Below are 22,608 nucleotides of genomic sequence, written 5' to 3' on the forward strand. Positions count from 1 at the left end.
TTTAATGGGTACCCTGTATATGAAGCTGAATATGCAAACGAATAGATAAATATTTAGAATTATTATAGATTGCATCAGAAGTTTTCTTCATCATACACAATCAGTTTACGAAAGCTTAGTGAGACGACATTATTTTTATTTCTATTTGTTAAAATGTAAATTCATTTATCCTGTGACTAATCACAGTTAAATGGAAAAATAGAATTACCGACAGAAATCGTTTCAAGTGGAATTTAACAGTTCAAACTTTTTAGATATTGCGCATATATGCCTTGTAATTTAACTTATTTCCTTTCCAAACAATATCTTTAAATTCAATGACTTTAATGTTTTTCCTTAAACAACAAAACATGGAGTGATTCAATCAGTCACGCGTTTTAAACCAAACTATCACTTTCTTTCGAATTTATGAATGATTCATATATAGATATTTAGAAACAGAGATAAGCAGATAGTTTAACATCAGAATCTATGTAAATATTTATCAAGATAATGATTTTCGAAACAAATTTATGGAATACTTATAGCAAATTTTCATTCAATTTCAATAATATAAAACTGTTTTTAGATTTCAATGCTATGCTTTTAGAGGGTATACTATAAGCTTCAAACGAAAGTCTTTAAAACAAATCCAATCAAACTTTGAAGTTGTTTTTAAAGGAATCGAGTAGATAAAAGCCCATTAAATTCAAAAAAGAAACAGAGGAAATAGGAATGAGGCTAAAAGTCTAACAAGATTCTAAAACTCGATAGAAAAAAAAATCAGATGTGATTTAGAAATAGAAAATTCAAGTGTTCAATTCTTTTTCTATCTGGGAATGAAAGAAGTAAAACGATATTATGTTCACCAAATTTAAAAATAAATTTAGAAACATAATTTTTAAAACCATTTTTATTGGTAGTTCAGAATAAATATTGAACTTAATTATTTTCTATTTATTTAATCCCTAACTTATAATTAATTATGAAAACAGATATAGAAATGAATATGTTTACTCTTTCCAATACTCTTGAAACAGATTTATCATAATATTTTTACAGATGGAGTCATTAGTATGATATCAAAATTGATAAAATTTATAATTCAGTTCTAAAAATATTCAAATAATAAAATTATAAGCTTCAGCCCATTAGGAAGTTGATAACAAATCGATTGTAAAGTTTTGTGTTTAAAAATATGGAATAAATTAAGTTAAAGAAGCATATTTAAAAAGCAATACTTGGAAACGTTAAAAATATAAAGCATTTAAAATTTTCAAACATCGTGGAACATTCTTATTTTTTATGTTTATTCTTGTAATAAAAAATTAAATTAGAAGAATCAAAATCAAGATTTCTCAAACCAAGCGAAATCTCTCTTTCGATGCTAAATTCGGCAAATATTATATATGATTGAAACTTCAATAAAAAAATTTTTTTAATATTTCATCGCATTTATATAAAAATTTTAAAAAAATCGATTAACACCTTCTATTGAAAAATTTGATAGTTAATTTAAATATTAACTTGTTAACTTCAACCTATTTAAACTTATACTGTGGATAAAGCCATATGGATAATAAAAGCATCTGAATTCTTAAAGTAATTATTTATTATAAATTTCTACACAACCTCTATTATAAAATAACAAACGATGTTTTATATGTGTCTACGATCCAAAGCCTATGTTTCATTTAAATCAATTTTGTTTTTCATATTTTTATATCTTTGGACAAAAATTTCTTAAATATTTTTAAAATTATGAAGTAATTTGAACAGCAGCATTATCAGATGTCATCCTCGTCCTCTAATCATAATTCAAAATTATCATATCCATTATTAATTAATCTTCTCCCCTAAAACAAGACGCTAATATAATTGAAGTAAATAAATGAAAAAAATGGAAATAATCGCTTTAATTCCTAAATGTTTCTGTTAAAGTAAATTAGCAAAAAAATATGCTTTTATAAGCTATTTACATCTTCGGATAATAACCATTACATAACTAAAAATTCTTTTAAGCCGAAAATGTGATTAAAATATACCTAATCAATTTTCCTTAAAGATTAATATGAAATCATTATTTTTTTAGAACTATGAGATTATGTAAATTTCGAAAACAAGATATGCTTAAGTATTTTTCTAGAAGATTCAATTTAGACAGATTTTTTAAAAAAAATGCCACATAAGTAAAGTAGTAAAGTCGCAGCTATTACTTGAAAGGATTAAGGTTTTTTCCCGAAGCATTTAGAAGAATTGTGCTATTGAATAGTGAAAACATCAAAATATAATTCAACTATTCAGTAATAATAGAGTTGGTAGGATTTTTAATAGCGTGAAAGTCAAATGCAATGAAACTGGTTTTCTTCAGATGAATCGCATCGAAAGAAGGCAGGTGAAATAAAAATTTTCGGCACTGATAAAAACAAATCTACATAAAATATTTTTATTTAATGTTGTAATGTTTTATTGCAACTAATACGCCTAAGGAACCATACTATTTATAATAACTTTCCTTTTTTGGCATAAATTGGAATCATAGCAATAAAGGAAAAAAATGTTAGATTAAGCCAAGATTAATATTTCAGAAGATTCCTGATAAGAATCTTAAAGCGTGTTCATGACTCAAGAGGTGGTTTATCGTATAAGAGCTGGAGGTGCTGACGTCATTCTAAGAAATCGCGAAGAGGGAGCTAAGTGCTGTGCTAAACTGAGAGTGGTGGAACAAGAGGGATGAGTCTCAAGGTAATTTTAAGTCTTTGAACTCAAATTTGCAAACTTCGATATTATATGACGCATCTAGCCCCCTCGTATAACAGTAAATACCTTCTGACAAATCTTAATACACTATGTTTCAAAAGAATGCATCTAAAATATTAATGTGTGAAACACATCATTGGGGAAGGAAGAGAGAATTAAACGGTTTTACATCTTTTCATTCAGTCTGAAGTTGGAACGATATATGACATATATTATTATGCTTTGCCAGGTTATATATTTATAGGAAGCAGAAAGTGCAAAGATTATTTAAATAAATATTTAAATTGATAAATCCTGCAAATGTCAAAAAAATTCAAACGCCATTTTTTACATTAAATCGGAAAATGAATAAATGCTTTATTATGTGGTAAATATAAAAATATTTCAAAGTCTTCTATGTAGTCTAAAAACGCATATAAAGAAGTTGATATGGGTGAAGTCACTCTAGGCTAATAAATTCATTTTCATCAATTTCCCATAATTTTCTCTTTTTGAACACGTTTATTCCTTAATTTTACTATTGAATTTTCGATTTTTTTTCCCCCGTCGCACTCTAAATTATGCAGATCTATAACTGAGAGGGTGAAGGGGAGGGTTGAAAGTTGTCCAGATGACAAATGATACTTTTGCAATTACAGTATGAATTCTTATATTTCTATTTTTATCGCTTAATAAAGCACATGACAAAAAAAAATACCAAGATATAGAAATTGTATTAAATTTATAAACGACAAGTAGAGTTCCAGGGTGAAATGCTTTGAATCTTTGTAAAAATCAGACATAAAAAAGCAAAATTATCTCATGCTGAGTTAATTTTTGCATCGAATATGTTTATCAATAGTTATGCATGCGTTGAAAATTTGAATTGAATATTTTACGAAACTGATTAATTTGTGATTGAATTATAGTAGAATCTTCCTATTTTGAATATTTTAAAAAAATAGATAACAGCTAATCGTAAGAACTTTTTTATTCAGATCTTTCATATTCATGTTCACCATGACGCAAACTTTTTTTAAGAATTTTCTATGCGTAATATTGCATGTTATAACCACCTAGCTCTTTTTCGTTTTCGTTCTCTCGACATATTTATTTATTTATTTATTTTTGTTCTTTTGCTCTAAATCACTTGTTTAATATTAAAAAAATATTATTTTATAAGCGATATAATAATCTCTACTTGATGCTTTAAATACTGGAAATTTACTTCACTTCAGTATACAGGATGGCAATATGTAATTTAAATATTTAAAGAACTTAATGATCAGCTAATCAATTAAATTAAGTAATTTTTGATTCTGCACTCATGGAGTAAACTTTAATGAGTCTTCAAAATATGCTTTTCAAGATTCTATACTTTTTAGAATTATAAATCTGGCTCTTTAACGATTAAAAACTAAAAGTAATTAAGTTTATATATATATATATATATATATATATATATATATATATATATATAATATTTTATAAAAACATTGTTTTAATTAATTCCCATATATTTTACTTATAATTAATTGTATCTGTTTTTGAAAAAGAAAAATTTTTTTTTTTATGAATTTATATTTCTTGACTTTTAAAAATCTTTATTGAATTTTAATTTCTAAATATTCAAAAAAATATGTAATATAAAACTTAATAAATTTTTACTTTCAATACTATGTCTAGGAGGAGTTGTTTAACGATATTTAATGTGTGTATTTTAAAAATGCTTAAGTAAGTGAACAAAAAAGTTACCATCTCTGTAGATAATTGTTAACTGAATTTTTTTCTTTCTTTAAAAAAATTATATAAAAAAAAACTGTGAATAAATGCATGAAGTTTGGCTCCCATATAATTCAAAGCCCTTCTTCACTCTAATCATTCGTAGAAAATAGCAATCCATTAATAAAGGGGATTGTGCCGAATGAAAAATTTCAAAAAAAGCTTTATTACAATAAATAGTATAAAAAGTCATATCCGGAAAATTTTAAATGAAGAGCATGATTGAAATAAGTAAGAAAACAATTTGATAATAATAAGCTTCTTATCTTTATTAATTAAACTAAGCTTAATTAGTTTAACATTAATATCATTAAATCGAAATAATAAATATGCCTAATTAATAATCTTTATCAATTAATTGAAGGAACTCGGTATCTTTATTAAGTAATAACGACATTTAAAGTTTATTTGTTGTTTGCAAGACTTATTTAATGTCGAAACATTTTCAGCAAAACATATTTTAGTATTTTTTTTATTTATTTATTTAATGTATTCTAATGCAGTATCTTATATGATTTTAATGTATAAAAATAAATAAAAAGGCTAAAAATTCGATGATATTTTTATTTCAAGGAATAAAGCTTGGATTGATAAATCTGCATATGTCATATAACAGTAGTATTTTATGATGAGTAGATGAAAAATTTAGTTATACAGAAATTGTCCTATAAAAATATTCTACCATAGATTTTATAGTATTTTATTTACGGTGCAATTACTTAAATTACGGCACAATAGTAAAATGATTATTCAATCATATATCACTGAAACAATCCAATCATAATTATCTTATTTTCTGAAGCTGTATTTGAAATTTCAATTTCATAGTCATTAAAAATATAAGTAATTCGTTTTCATTGACCAGTTAATATAATAATGTTTTAGTTACACTAATTCCTCAATTTTTACACTGGAAAAAAATATGTACAAATTATAAGTTTAGATTTCGTTCAATGAATTATTTAATTTTGAAAATTAAAACTTTGACATATTAACATAAATATTGAAAAAAATTAATTAACAACTTAAAAACACGTGATTTTTAAGTCAAATCCATTAGATATTTAATTACATCGGAAGTGAGAAATCTATCAGAAAAAATAGAAAAGAAAAGCGCCCTTAAAGTAACCGCAACACAAAGAGGTTATCCAAGCAGACAATTACTCCTAAGGAAAGTTGTCAGACTAAGTTTTTTCGTTGCCAGTTTTCTTCTCGAAGAACGAGGAAGACGAAGAAAAAGATTAAGAAAAGAATGAAGTCATCCGGTAAAAAGAAAAAATTAGTCAGTATTTCACTTTTAAAATACTTCGTGCGTCACTGATGAAGAATATGACAGCAGTGGAGATAATCCAATGCGAGCTAGACGCTTCCATAAAAAAAGCAGATGGTAAAAAGTTGACCTTAATCTTAAAGCAGATGATGGCTCAGTGGTTCCATGGTTGGCTAAACACAGAAGAATGAATGACCTGTCGTCTCAAAGATAAATTGAATGCAGACAACGAAAATGAAAATCAATTTGACCTATGGCGCAAAAACTCTATATGAAATGCTAAAATCAGTAGAACAGAATTTGTTTGTTATTTCCAATTTTAAGATTGATACCGATGCAGATCAATATAGTGACAATAAAAGTTTGACCTAAAAGAGCTATTGATGTTTGCTCAAAAACAATGAGATTTACTTCTTTAGAAAATCTCAGGAGATTTATAGAATTCCCAGAATAATTCATATTAACTATCTCGAAACTGTCTTAGTTCTCACAAGCAGGCATGCTCTTCTAATTCAAGTAAATATAATTAAAAATAACAGATAAATAAAAGAAACTTTCAGTTCTATAATATTTCAGCCTAAACCACCTATTATTCACTTTTTAAGCTTCATTTAGTAAATCTATACAAATAAAAATGCAAGAAAAATTATGTTAAATTTGTTATTGATTGTTTCTTAATAAAATTTATTAGCGAATTTTTAATATTTTTTTATTTAAAAAATTTCTATTTTCTAGCAAAATATTAAGATGTGATTTTTTATAAATAGTTAAAATCATTGTTTCATTATTCAAAATTAATTTATTATTAATTTGAAAATCCCTGGATATTTATAGAATTTCCAGAATAATTCGCTTGAGTTGTCTGGAAACAATCTTAGTTCTCACAATTAGACATGCTATTTTAATCTAAGTAAATGTAATTAAAATTAGAAAATACCTAAAAGAAACTCTATATTATATGATATTTCACCTTACACCATCTATAATTCATCTTTCAAACTTCATTTAGTAAAGATACATAAATGAAAATGCAAGAAAGATTATATTAAAGTTGATACTGATAGTTTCTTAATAAAATTAATTAGCAAACGTTTCATATATTATTTAATATTCTTCTAATTAAAACCTTCCGATTCTTTACCAAAATATTAGAATGTGAATTTTTTGATTAATCGTTAAAATTATTGATTTATTATTCAAAATAATTAATTATTCATAAGTAAATTAATTATTAATTTAAAAATCACAGGAAATTTATTGAACACTCCAAATAATTTGTATGAGGAATCCTGAAACCATCTTAGTTTGAATAATCAGACGTGCTCTTATAATTCAAGAAAATGTACTTAAAACAACAAATAAATAAAGATGAGTTTCAGCAATATGATTTTTGGCACTACACTGTCTATATTTCATCTTTTAAAGTATAAATTTATAAATAGTGTTAAAAAAATCAGAGAAAAATGAAATTAAAACTGATTCTAAGATCTTTTCACTTTAATTAACAAATAATTCATTAAATATTCAAAATTTCTTAAGTAAAAGTATGCTCTACTAAGATAGTAATAAGTGAAAAAAACATTGATTCATTGCTTAAACCATTGATTTATTATTCAAATAATTAGTTATTCATAATTAATTTATTATATATTTGATTAATTATTCAAAAACAAAAATGGCTATGGAAATAAGAATTACTAAATAGCATATAATTAATTAAATCTTTCTCGAAAATAACTATTTTTTAATTATATTTGTCATTTATTAATGAAGTAAAAGTAAATAATATGTAAATAAATAACTAATACATAAATGAATGAAAGTTAAATTTGATAACCAAATTTCTTGATGTTGTTACAATGTACAGAATTAGCTATTTTTTTTTACTGCATATTGAAACCTGTGTAATTTAAATGCCTTTTACGAACTATGATATTATATTCTTGTTTTTATAATGATGGGTAATTAATAATAATTAATATTCTTTTCTTGATTTACATTATATCCGATAGATTCAAGAAATTATTGCCTTTAAGAATGGAAAAAATATACCAAATTATTATACTTTCTGAAAGAAAAAATGAAATAAATATTTCTTGCGGTCATAATACAATGCAGTATAAATTTTTAATAGCCTCATCAGGAATAGGGAAATATTTCAACTTACTATTTCTGATCAGAAAGTAAAATGAAGTATTTCATTTTATTTTCAGGTTAATTCTACTATTCCTACTTTTTTCATTAATTTCTGATTCACATTTCCAATTTAAGGAAATGAAATTCGTAATGTTAAAATTCAAAGTGTTTTAGAAAATTTAATGTAATAATAAATATAGAGTTCTAATTTCACATTGTTCAAAGAATTAGCTAGAAAATAAACAAAAAAAAATTATATTCTCTTTCTCCATATTGTTAAACAGAAATATTTAAGTTCAAAAACTGAAAGTCCTATTAACCCTTTAAAGGGCCATTTTTTTCTAGTCATATTACGTTAAAATATTTTAGGCTTGAAATTAGAATAAGAAAAGGGATTCATTTAGCTTATTAGATAAATTTAATTTGATTAATTAATTAATTTCTTTAATTAATAATTAAGTAACAAATCAAGACACATCATTTTGTCTGAGATAAACAACTGGTCTAAGTTTCTACCTTTCTAAAAAAATTTGTCAGAACTTATGCCAACCTACATAATTTCATATAAAGATTGATAAATTTGGTGGGAAGCATACTTCCCACGGCCCTAGAAACGGTTAACAGATAAGAATTTCCAAACCCCTATTTTTCTCAAACAAGTTGTGCTATTCGATGAATCTACTGCTATTCAATGAAACGCAATTTATTATGAAAATCTTTCAGCAATAAAATAAAGTAATGAAAATTTAGCAATATAAATTAAATCAAACTCTTTATTCTTGTATTTGGAGCACACAATGTAAAAATACGGTATATTCATTATAAATAACATTTAAAAGCTCTTTTAGGACACGTTTCAGAAAATTATATTTGTAAAATTGTTAAAGTTTTTCAGTTATAAAATTAAAATTCTGAACAATGCATATAGTTAACGAAATAATTATTATTATTATGTAGTCATAAATCTTATTCATTTATTTATTTGCCTTTATTTATAACAAGCTAACAATTTGTATTGAAGGTACATAATGTATCTTACATTGAATTAGCTTATTATTTACACACGGTAATAAAAAAAAACAATATGCTAAAATAAAAAATAAAACTATCATAATTCTTTCAGTTGCAAAATTTGTGGTTTCTTTGAGTTTAAAGAAATCATGACGATCATTCAATTCGATAAAGTCTAAACCACAAGTCACCTCATAACTTCCAAACGAGGTTACAACTGATTTATGATGAAATTAAGAGGAAATTAGAGTAGAGTCAATAAATCATTAAAAAGAAATTATAACAGTGGCTGAAAGTTAATAGCTAAAGATGTTTTTTTTTTGGCATATTGTGGTGAGATATTTTTTGTAAAATTCAAATTTCATTTCAAAAGGCGTGACAAAGTAATGTAATTATTGAGGATTAAGATTATATTTCATTCATACAAAATGTTTGAAAAGTGAGCTCCTTATTATACAAACGAATCCAAGGTTTTTCTTTCAATCAGGTGAAAATATTCAATGAGAAAATGAAAGAAAAAAACCGTTGAAGTTCTTTGAATATTTTAGGAAATAATAGCAGATATTTATGCTAATAGCTACAGTATTTTTAACTATATTATTGTGAGATGTTTTTTACAGAATTTTTGAAAATTATTTTATTCATGCAAAATTTTTGAAAAGTGAATTTATCAAAATACAAAACAATCCCTGTATTTTCTTTCAATCAGATGAAAATATTTATTCAGCTTCGGTTGGAATTAATAGCTACGGTATTTTTTATTAAATGTATTGGTTAATAAATATTTAAAATTTCATAAAATTATATTAGGAATTAAATAAAATTTCGAAAGATCAAAGTTCTTTCTGAGTAATTGTTTTTTTTTTTTTGTAAGAGTAATTATATTTATTCAGATAAACAAAAATTTTGTAAATTGAAAAACAATCTTACTTTTTTTTTTTCGATCAGGTGAAAATATTTAGAAAGGAAAGTACAATAAAATATTGGAAGTTCATTAAATGTTTATTCTAATCTTTTTTATCTAGCAAATAAGCATATAATTATTAAGAAAGCAACAATTGCAAAAGTATATGAATTTATCTTAAGAATGCTCCATATTTTATTTTTATTTTATCTTTGAAGATATACTTATTTTACTTAGGTCTTATATTTGTATTTCGATCAAAATATGTATATCTCATAAATAATATATATATTAACCAAAGGGAACTTTCGTGGAACATATTTCTTTCTTCCATAAAGTATAACATTTACAAAAATTGTATTTTATTGAAAGTTAGGATAAATAAATTCAATAAAATCAAAAATCAACTACTGAAAAAGCAAATTTTTTTTCATCAAAACTTACTTTTAATTTTTAATTTATCATTAAAAATACTACCATATATTAAAATCAATTTATTTTTTTCAAATTTGCATCCAAATGTTGGATTTCCATAATTGTAAACTCGAAATTTAATTATTAATTTATAATGAAGGTCTCGAGATATGAAATAGGATATTTTCATTTATGATTCATCGTCGAAAGTTATCTGTACTTCTGGTGGAATTATAAATTATCCCCGTACGCAGAACTTCATTTCTGTTTGGGAGTCAAGCAATTCAGAAAGTTGTTTTGTACTGTTTAAAGCGACTAATTTATCGGCATGGGAATAAAACTAAACATGAATAAAATTAGTTTTAGAATCATAAACTTCACGTTTTATTTACGTTATTATACGTTGGATTGTAAACAAATATCAATGAGCTTAGGTCTGTATTTTTTATTCTTTTTATGTTTATTATGATTTATTATATACTTCAATTACGGACTAGATCGTCTATAGTCTTCCAACATTTATATTCCATTTTTTCTATTAGTCGATTTCTATTTGTTTCAATTTCTTTTTAAGGATCTGAGTACTCATGAACTTTTTTGCTTCATAAGATTCTGGATCTTTATTGTTTACCTTTAATATTATTATATATTTTCATCTGAAATATCCTTCAAATAATAATTGTTTTTGTTTGTTTTTTTTTAAATTATGCACTCTACCACTGTGCATGCGATTTTCTACAATATTTTTTGTCAGTTCTTTTATGACAATCAGATTTGAGATAATGTAAACAAGACAACCCGTTTAGACGGAAGCATCTTCTAATCAAAAATAAATAAACGTCGAAAATTCCAAACTTTAACTTACAGGAAGTAAGTGATAATTCGATTGTAAATTTCCTTTCTCAATAAAAAGGAAAGAAGTCAAAGTATTTAAGAAGAAAATCAGAAGTAATAAAAGAAGGAAGCAAAACTGTTAATATGCAAATTTATAAAAAAGAAGTGTTAACTATCAGCATTTATAATCTGTCTTTCAGTGATTCGGTATTATTTAAACATGTTAATAGTTAATTTCATTTCAACAGATACAATTGATTAGTAAAATTGCAACACGTCACTTAAGCTTCCGCTGGTAATAGCACGTATTTTTTCAGAACAAAGTAAAAGAGCTGACATTAAATAATTTGATTGAAAATAATGCTATCAGATTGTCTAACTTCACTTGAAAGCTCAAAATATTTTGTAAGGGAAGGGGTAACTTAATTCAGAAAGCAGTCAAAAATAGGAACTAATCGCAGTATCTGCAATCTAACCTCCGAATTTACGACTTCAAAAAAGCAATTTTGTCTCGAATGATGAGACTTGTGTATTGGAATTCAATATTATTCAAAATAAATCGGATGCAAAAATTGAGTTTTTTTTTTTTTTTTATTTAAATAGAATGATTATATTTTCTAAATAATGAAAATGAGGAAAGATTCTTTTTCATAAATTCGAATAAATCTACCCTTTTAAAATCTAGTAAAATTATTTTATAAAAAACTTAATATGTACTATTTAATAATGAGCAAAATTTGATAGGATCTCTTATACTTTTATCTAAAGAAATAATGATTATAAAATTAATTTAAATATTGTGATAAAAAAATGTAAATAAGACTACAAGAAATCTTACAAAAGCAAATTTAAAAAAGAATAAGAAAATTTATAGATGTAAATAATAATAAAACCATAATTATATTCCAGACCATCTCAGGTATTGGATAATTTAAATATTATGATAACTATTATCATATTAACTTATATTTAAATAATATAATTTTTATATAATTTTGGCGAAATTTTTGCCTTTTTAAAACCTATAGAAAAAAATGTCAGATATCAATATCGAAGAGCTATGAAACTATATCAGAAAGGACAGATTTGAAACAATCATAACAGCAATGATTTTAGAAGAAATAATATGCAAGTCATATGACAAAACCGGTAAAACAGGAAAAAAGCTTCGATGGAAATTGAAATTGTTGTCAACATCCACCAAGTGAAAAACAAAATGTAACTTGATTATAAGTTCAATGTCAAGACCATTTTACTTGTTGATCTCTTACTGCAAATATTCCAATTTCAATGCGTAGAAACTTCACGGTTTCTTCAACAGTAATTTGAAGAAAAAAATTTCAAATTTTTTTGGAGACTAATTCTTCAAGTTCATTCATTGAGACAGAAATGTGGAAAATATTCTTTCAGGCGTCAAAATTATTTTTGCTCTTGGAAAGTTAAAAGAAATTCCCTTACGTTGTTCAAGAATTTCGCTAGTTCAGCATAGTTGTAGCTTGTATTGTTCACATAAAGGGGAAAAATGAATTAACATATTGGCATTTGACGACAGAGGTTTATCAAGGCCATCATAGTATTTATTATTTGAGCATATATTTTTCAATTCATTTCAGTTTCATAACATTTCAGAAAGGACATTTTTTTCTTTTATATAACAGATTTTTGAAACAATATTTTAAAAAAAATATATTAGGATATTGGTGTTTGCAATAAATATTAAGTAATAACTCTATTTAATAAGAAGTAATGATTTTTAGATATTAAAGAAAAGTAATAAGATCTTATAAGATAAGAAATTCAAATTTTAAGACATCTCAGACTTCTAATAACTGACGTTTGAATGACAATTACGTGAAAACTTACTATTACTTACTTTTATAAATGAATTGACATCAAAATGAATAAATTAGAAATACTACTTATCTTCGATTTTTATATAGTCGATAAAAAGTTTCAGACACATCACTGAAATCGTTTTTATCTAAAATAGTAATTTTATTGCAAACGACACAAAAATGTTTGAACTGTATAGCAAAGCGTCTCAGAAAAATGCCTACACACTTTGAATAACTACTAAATAAACAATGACATAATGAAAGTTTTAGAACTCACATGAATTTATATAAATGTAGATTAAACGGAATATTAGAATAGCAAAAGGTGATAAAAATGCTAATTGATCTTTAGATCCATATTATTTTTTCAAAGGATGTTATTTGTTCATGAATTGTAACTATCTTGAATATAAGCATTCTGTTTCTTGCATTCCCACAAAAATAAATCCAGTGGTACAAAATTTCACAAATGTGGGGAGTTTAGTGGTCTTTGATCATCAGTTCAGTAAAATTCCTTTAAAATTTATAATAATCCTGGAAGTGTTCAATTCTGCTAGAAACATATTCTTCATTCTCAAACAACTTTAGGATGAATGAAATACTGAAATCTTAGAGTAAATTGAATTATATGCGTTCTCAAAGAAGAAATAATTAGTCAATAAGTAATCTAAGTATACGCCCTAACACAATAAACAATTGATAAATTCACACAGTGTATTTTTGTCAAGCAACGATTATCAGTTGCCCAGTAACTTAAATAAAGACAACCTTTCAATTACGAAAGAAAAAAAAATAATTAATTGTGAATGTAAAAATGTAAAAGACTCTAATAAATAATGTATTGCATCTATTTATTAGAGTCAAGAGACTACCTACCTAGAGATTCAACATTTTATTATATTATTTTTAAGTTATGAAATTTTGGTATATATTATAAAATGTGTATATAATAGTTATTCAAATTGTTTATAAATTCTTTGCGACGCCACCCATCTAAATTTTAATAGAATAAATAATTAATGTCTTATAAAGTTTCAAATCATTTATCTGCTCCCATAGTATTTATTTTCCATCATATGCGTTTCTTAATATCTAATGTGAGTATAATTTACTCATGATGTTACAATCTGTACAAGACTATTTTTATGTCATTTCATCCTATATAAAACTCCACTTAATGTTAAAATGGAAGCACTAAATTATCATTTTATGTCTTCTCTGATCATGTGTTGCCAGTCAGTTTATATTGTTGAGCTAGCCAGGAGATTTTAATTGCGGACCTTCGGCAATGAAATAAAATTATAACTTAACTTTTAAATTCTATGTTGCAAATATTTTTTTGGTTAGAAGAAGCTAACCTTGGCATGTAGATTTACGTCATTGCGTACAACTGATCATAAATCTTCAAGTATTCTCAGCAATGAATAATTAATAGTTAATTTAAAAGAGCTGACGTCAAGAAAATAAGATTAAATATATTTGAGCAAATTTGTAAATGAATAAAAATTTTAAAAAAATCATCCTAACAAACAAAGTTGCTTGAAAAGAGCTCTAAAAGTTACATCAACGGGCATTAATCATAGCTTTGCTCAATAGATTTCATATCTTTCTTCAATAAATGTGTATATTTTAAATCGAATATGGATGAACTAGATTTTTCAACAGAATAGATTTGAAAAATTCTAGATAATCCATTCTAATAAAAAAAAATCAAATTTATAGATTGCAGAAATTAATAGAAGAAATATACAGTAGAACCTTATATTAATCGCTCCATTCTAGGTTATCAGAAAGTGTAATTATCATTGGTATTGTTATCCACTTCTAGTGAAAAGAATACAAGCAATTTCATTTAGCCCGCCGTTGCACTATTGGGAATGACTCCAGGCATAAGTACATTTTCTAGTCTTTTCTAGATACTTTTTAAACTTGCAAATTCATCAAACTTTTAAAAAAGATTTCTTTATCGTGATTACAGGACTAGCTCCATTTTCTACTTGGCACACGAAAAAAATAATTATTACTAACATCTTCTGAAGAAATTAAATTTGCATCTAATATGGGATTTTATGCAATGGTCATTGACAGGAACTTTCTTATCTTAAGGCATGGTGAAATCAAAAGTACGTTCCAGTTGTGACATCTTAGACTCCAAATTTTTACACAAAGGCGGGATTTTTTTGTAGTATTTAACATAAACTTAAATTATTCATATAACTTATATTATAAATTAGAGAAACTCAAATAAAACGATATTAAAAAACAATCTCATCTCAACAAACTGATCTTTGACATCTTTCAATAGTGTTTTAAACAGTTGGTATTCGTAAATTACTGTAACTCTATTGTGATATATTAAAAAATATATTCTTGTAGATTTATTAAGTAACTACACTATTTTATTCTATTAGCAATAATTATTAGACTTTTAAAAAACACATCGAGTTTAGGAATTTTGTTTACCTGTCACTTATTGTTAGTTTATAATACAATTTGCAATTTATGATTATTATAAAAGAATTTCTAGAGAAATAAAATTTAAATTTAAAAAAAGTTGAAATTCTATCAAAATCAAAACGTTTAGTGTCAAATTCATCATTTATTTTGCTTAAAGCCATTCCAATAAAAATTTTATTGGACAAAAAAAAACCATGCATAAATGTAACATACAAACAGGAAGGGAAAGTAACTGAAATGTCTAATGTTATTATTTCGTTTATATCGATATATTCTATCAAAAATTATTACATTCCAATTTGATCCAAATTCCTACTGGTCAATTCACTGCTTCATTAATCAATTTATAAGCGACCCTCAAGAATATATTTTTAATCGTTTTGGTCTTTTATATTTGATTGGTTTTGTCTTTTAATTTTTTTATTGTAATATTATTATTAACAATTAGTTGTATTTATGGCACAACTAACGTTAACAAACATTCTTTTAATAAAAGAGAAAAAGTACACGTTGGTGAAGTAAAAAAAAAAAAAAAAAAACTGTGTTTTAAAGAAAAGCAATTAAAGGTACGAAAATTTGCTAAATAAATAAATACAGTAAAATTGCAGAAATTTGAAGAATAAATGACAAAAAAAAGCAGAGAGGCTGTAAAATTAAATACAGTGAAAAAAATTTTAAAAATATATAAGTCAACTTTAATTGAATGAAACAAATATACGGAAATGGGAGCTCAAAAATTACAAAAAGGCGGAAACTGACAAATTGAAATAATAAAAAAATCTAGAAAGAGAGAAAAAACACCTTTGTTTGAATTATGGAATATCCTCGGAAACATAACAATACCGTAAACGCAGTTATTCGATGTCACGACGTTACAATCGTGACCCTCATAAGGTCGGTCTTTTCATTATAGAGAAAAATAAGTCACTGTTTGAAAAGAAGGTTTCTTTTTTTCTTAAATCAGTGACTTGTTTGCCTAGAATACAAACTTCAATTGCTGACAAACAGCAATTATTTCTGCTATTGTCAAATATCTTCACAGTAGTTAATGTATTTGCCAATATTTAACAATGGGATCACATGAATTGTCATCACGTAAACAAAACTAATATATATATATATATATATATATATATATATATATATATATATATATATATATATATATATATATATATATATATATATATAATTAAATATGTACGAATTCAAAAATCCTATGGATAAAAAAAGTTTTTGGAGGCGTTCTTTAATTTAGTAATATGCAAATACGTTGAAATATTTTCTGAATGAATTGCCATTACCTAAACGAGGAGATAATTAAGTCTCAGAGTTGAAAAAAGACTGATTTTTTTTCTCTAAAAATTTGTTAGCATGAATTATAATTTGTATACAGCAATTACTGACTACTGTTATAGACTCGCATTAATTAATATATGTTTGCCAATCTTTAAGAATAGGATCACAATTTTGTCCTCACGAAACAAAACTAATAGTTTTGCTAACTAATTTGTAAAATTTCAAAATTTCTTTAAATGAAAAACCAGCATTCTTTAATTTTTTAATATATGATTAAGTTGAAAAGTTTTCTGAATGATTTATTATTATCTAAAAGATAAAACAGAAGAAGCCTTTTTTATCATTTATGTTGAGTTTTGAGAACATAAATCTAAAAATTTACAAATTTATAATTCAGTTTATTTGTTTGTTTTTCAAAAAAGGCGGTACTTTATAGTACATAATACGCTAAAAATCAAGTAAAGTTGCCGTTATTCAAAGTAATTCAATTTACATTTTACTGTTTATTGTAAATATTATTCTTTTATCTTAGTTTAATACAGAATTTGCAAAATTAAGATAAAAACTCAAATAGTTTTTATGTTATTTAATACTTAAAGGAATTCCTTCAAATAAATACAATTTTTGCCTGACTCATAAAAAATATTATTACATCGTATAAAATGAAAAAAAAAATTAAAGTGGTTATTTACATTCGTTTTATAAATTCTATGAAAATAAATTATAATTTAACATTTCTTTTAAAACATTCAACCAGTCATAACTTATTATTTGGTCCAACATTTTAAATTTAACTGTTGTTATGTATGTTATTTAACTGTTGTGTATATGGTATAAAATAACACATGATTTTTTTTTCTCTTTAGATATAACTTCTGTCTAATAAAAAAAAAGTATTTTCGAAAATATTAACGAAGAAGATAAAACAAATCATATAATTTTTCATTTCCAAAAATAGTAAATATCATATTTGTTGAGCAGAAATTACAATTCTGAAGGAAATTCTGCATCAAATAAGCGATAAGAATTCAATACATGTTTTTGCAATGACTTACAAATATTCGAAGTTAATGATATCACTGAATAAAATGATGAACAATATTTGTGATCGATATGTTTATAGATTCGTAAAAAAGTTTAACAACAACAACAACATTTTGTTAAATTTCATTTTTGGAAATAGAATAAATACTTGAGAATGGTTTAATTTACCACATATTTTTTTATTAATTATATTAGGAGAAAAAATTTTAGATTAAGTTAAGTTAAAGTATTACGATTCTCTAAGATTCCGTAAGATTTCTTTGAAAAATGAGTAACTGATATCTGGTATCTATAAATAAACATCGGGAAAAATTATTATTTGAGGCATGTTTTACAGTAAAAACTGTGCTATAGTATTTATAACACCAAAAATGTTTGAGATGTTAGTATTCCAATATCAAGAATAATCACCAAGCGGTAAGATTCACCTGAAAAAGAGTGATTGACATCTGACGTCACTTAAGCGAAGCGCGAAGTAATGTGAATTCACATCCTGTTCCAATTTCCAAGTAATTTTATAAGGCAGGCAAGGTTATTTAATAAACGGAACTAGTTTTACGATTCCTCAAAACAGCATCAAATCAACTGTTATTTCATAGATAGAACATTTTAAATAAACTTTGACAGTCACTCACTACCTTTCTTAACAATATTTATCAATATTTTCTGCTTTCATCTAATATATCATTTATAACATGCAAAAACATTATAGAAAATTATTTAGAAATTAATAAAATTTGAAGAAAGAATAATTACCTATAAATTAAATCCAGAGTTATCCACATTCTTTGTGTAAGTCCGAACACAGAAACGCGATCGCACCCGACTAACACTTCCAATCGAGCGAGAACACCGCTCCATCGTAAACATCACTGAAATGCACCGGGGCAACTTTTCTACTCGATTCGCGCGCAGCAGGCTTCTTACAATTCAACTCACCTAACATCTCGATTCGCTTCTGAGGAAAGAAAAAGCAACGATAATAACAACAAATAAATTGTACTTTTAACGATTAGAACAAAAACAAAAAGGCAGCGTCTCCTTAGGGTTGCTGCTTCATGAGAAAGTATCGAGGCGAGGAATTTGGCGATGTTTTTCGTAATTATGATTCGGTAAAAATAAATTGAGAGCCAACATTGGCAATAAATGTTAAGGTTGCAAAAACATATTTTTTATTCTGAATAACTCAATTTATGTATTCATCATTTTGATTTTAAAATAATCATTTATGAAATAATAAATAAAATTAATAAAATTTTAAAAATCATAATTTCGTCGTTCACATTTTTTCGAAAATTATTGCATTTTGAAAATAAAAAACAAGTAATTTTCATTAAAGGCTCTTAAATGAAGGCTCTTATATTGTGTAAATATTTTTTTAAATGATTGCGCTATATGTATTTAAAATGATATAAAATATTTCTCAAATTTGACCCTAAAAATTGAAAAAAAAAAACCTCTTTTGAAACTCGTTTGACTTTAAAATTTTTATGAAATATTCACACAAAAAGTTTTTCGCCGCAAATGAAACAAATTAAATCTATTTCATACTTTTACTATCAATTCAGACACAGCCTTTAAGTTTATCTAGTTTAGATTTTTCATTCGATGAATTTGAAATTTACTTCTAAGAATTTTATTACAAATTTAAATTTTGCGAATATATTTTTGAATAAATTATGAAAATGCTATAAATATATACATATAATTAACAAAAGTATGAAAAGAGTAAAAAATATATTTAAAAAATTATTATTGTTATATAGCTTGTAAGAAATGCTTAAATTAAAAAGATATTGGATTTAAGATATTTAAATTTTTATTTTATTCTATATGCAAAATTTTTATTTTGTATCCGACAAAAATATATTTAAATAAACGAAAATGTGTGTTATATTCATAATCCTAGCTAATTAATTTAGTGCTTGTCTAACCGATTGCGAAGCCTTTTGCAATAATTTATAAAAAATAAATTGCTATTTCAAATATTTCATTTATTCGCAAGTGAATAAGAAGTTTATAAAATAAGAGAAAAAAATTTTATTATATTCTAATGTTGCCGGATATTTTTTTTTATTAATTTCGGATAACTTGGTGGTTTGCACCTTATACATGTATAAACCATATGCTTCGCTTAAAATAACCATAAAATTACCTTTGAGCTAATAAATCTCTTCAAATAAATAAATTAGTTTATTTAGTATCATTTTTTTTTAATTTAGTACCAAAAATCGAATAGAATTATACTGTACGGAGAAAAAAAGCACGATTTTGGTAGATAGTGTAACTTATTTAATTTATTTTTTGTTTCACTTCTAATTTTCTTGCAGAGTTACGCAATAAAATAAAATCAAGGGGTGTTAGAACATTAATTTTATATTAGATATTGTAGATTATATTTCTTTGAGACAAGATTTTATAAGCAGCAGCTTTTAAAGTTTTTAACAACTAGTAAAATTTATGTCTACTTTTCAATAAGAATGACAATCAAATTCACTTTGATGCATTTTGTATTAAAAAAAAAAAAGTTGACAAATCAATGTTATTCTTTCTCCTTTTCTCAAAACCATATATTCTAGAGTCAATGCTAACTTTCGCGAATTATGGATGTATTATAAATAGTGAATCTTGAATATAATCATGATTTCCTTCATGGATCAGACAAATTGGAAACACAAAGGACCATAAATATTCAGTATTATATCCTTGTTTGGAAGGTCAACAAATAAAGCGAAAAGGTCAACGAAATCGGCATTGAAGTAATGATTTTCGACTTCATGCATATTATTGGTTCAATGCCTTTGTGTGAGTCAGAACATAGATTGGAGTGGAGTCAAAATATTCTTATCGAATGTCTGTTATGTGTCGAGGTTTCCGTTTTCGGCTTCTCATAAAATTTATTACCCACTAAAAGTAGGTCACAATTAGATCTTCAGTTTTTTATGGTGGTCAGTTTTGCTAGGTTATGGCATTTTTAGTATACTTGCATCTCAAAGGTGAAAATTATTTTGAAAATTAAATTACTTCTTTTGATTCGGAATGGAAATTTTGCAATATTTTTTTTTTCCTCGTCGAAATGATTTTTTATATGTATAAAAGTAATAAAAAAGCTCACTCACTGTCGAAGAATAAAAATAAATAAATATATTTGCATTTCTTACAATGTTATGAAATATTTAAATTATTGATTAAATATTTTTAAACTGAAAATAATTGCATAATAGGTATTTCTATGTTCTGAATACTCCTATGCAGATTTGAGGGATAAAATGCTATTATTTAAATATAAAAATTTTCAGATTTTATAGGAACAACTATTTTTTTATTTCATTTATTAAAAAAAATACTCATAATGAAAATAATCATTTCCTAATAAAAGTACTCATAATGAAAATAATCATTTTCTAATAAAAGTACTCATAATGAAAATAATCATTTTCTAATAAAAGTACTCATAAAGAAAATAATCATTAATTAAAGAAAATAAATTTCATCGACGAATTTCTCATTTGGTTTAAATGTTCCACAGTAGTTTTAACCACAGAAAATGTTATAAACAATTCTCCTTTATCTGAACTCTTTGAGTTAAAAGTTTTGGATTAAGATGTGGGCTTAAATATCATGTTTTTCCACTTGATTTCTCACTGAATTATTTAAGATTAAATGGTTTTAATTCCGAGTGGTTAAAGATGTTATAAAATTTCTACCTTCAAGTATTCTGATGAAAAATATATTGTATTCCAGAGAAATGCCTTAAAATAAATAAAAATTAAAAATAATATTTAATCAAATCATCTAATAAAATTAGTTATAACATTTATGAGTTTGAGTTGGATGCAGCAAAAAAAGAAACAGCAAATTATTTATTCAAGTGTAATTAATTAATTTGTAATAATATAAATTTATATTTATGTTTGCTAAATATATAATATAAAAATTAAGAAGAAACATTTTTGATACATTAAATGGTTTATTTTAAGACTTTCAACAAATTCCCTATGATGCTCTTTAGCAATATTTGCACATTGTATATTTTCTTCAATAGAATTTCTTCATAAAATTATTTTTTTACAAGTATCTAATTGATATTTCTATTGAAACATTCAGTATTATTTGTTAAAAATATCGCCGCTTAGAAAAACAGAGCACAAGTTAAAGGTTTTATAAAACATCTGTTATAGCCTAGTCGAAACCAAGAATCAAAGTCTTTAATGAAAAAAGATTTAATAATTTTGTCAGTCTGCAAGTCTTCCTTACAATAGGAATTTTCATTTCTACTCAAAATTAAATTATAACTAAAAAACATTATTTAAATTAACTTCTGAATCTTAATATTTATATTAAATTTCTTCCGTAGTTCAAGGTGTAGCATGTTTTGAACAATGTTTTCATCATATTATATTTAAAAATAATGAGGTGATATAGGAGGAAACTAAGCTTTTTTTAGTTTCAGAAAGACAGATTGATTATATAACGATAATCAACATCAAAGAAAAACAGTTCAGTGCTCACCTGTATTATCAGTGGTCCTTTGACAAGGGAAAATGCATCATATCCGGTCAGAAAAAAGAGAGAAAAAGCCTGTTTTATTTTGTTATTGACTATCTCTTTCAAAGTGTCTATAAAATCTTGCATTAAGCTTGATTTGCGACTAGGAAGTATAAACATTTGTTTGCAAATATAAAAAGAGTATTGAAGTTCTATATATTCCGATGAGATATACTTTCCCATATTCTATTATTACCCTAATCACAAAGTAATGAAACAATGAAAACTGGCAAGAACATTATTTTCTCTAGTCATTTTCCTTTTCAGTTTGTATTTTAAATCGATTTCTTTCCCACGATCTAGATTTTTCTCTTCTTTCTTTAATTGATGCACAAGTTGTAAATTTTATCTCCGAT

General features: G+C 24.8%; 1 protein-coding gene across 1 annotated transcript in view; it reads right to left on the reverse strand.

Annotated features, from left to right (window-relative positions):
* The window catches only part of LOC129981862 (beta-1,3-galactosyltransferase 5-like), a 35,568-nt gene extending 16,890 nt beyond the window's left edge, over positions 1-18,678 (reverse strand). The window contains exon 1 of the mRNA XM_056092896.1: positions 18,461-18,678. The gene's annotated coding sequence lies outside the window, so the exon portion shown is untranslated. The remainder of the gene's footprint in view (positions 1-18,460) is intronic.
* Between the last annotated feature and the right edge of the window lie 3,930 nt (positions 18,679-22,608).

Source organism: Argiope bruennichi, chromosome 8, assembly GCF_947563725.1.
Source record: "Argiope bruennichi chromosome 8, qqArgBrue1.1, whole genome shotgun sequence".
NCBI classification, from domain to species: domain Eukaryota; kingdom Metazoa; phylum Arthropoda; class Arachnida; order Araneae; family Araneidae; genus Argiope; species Argiope bruennichi.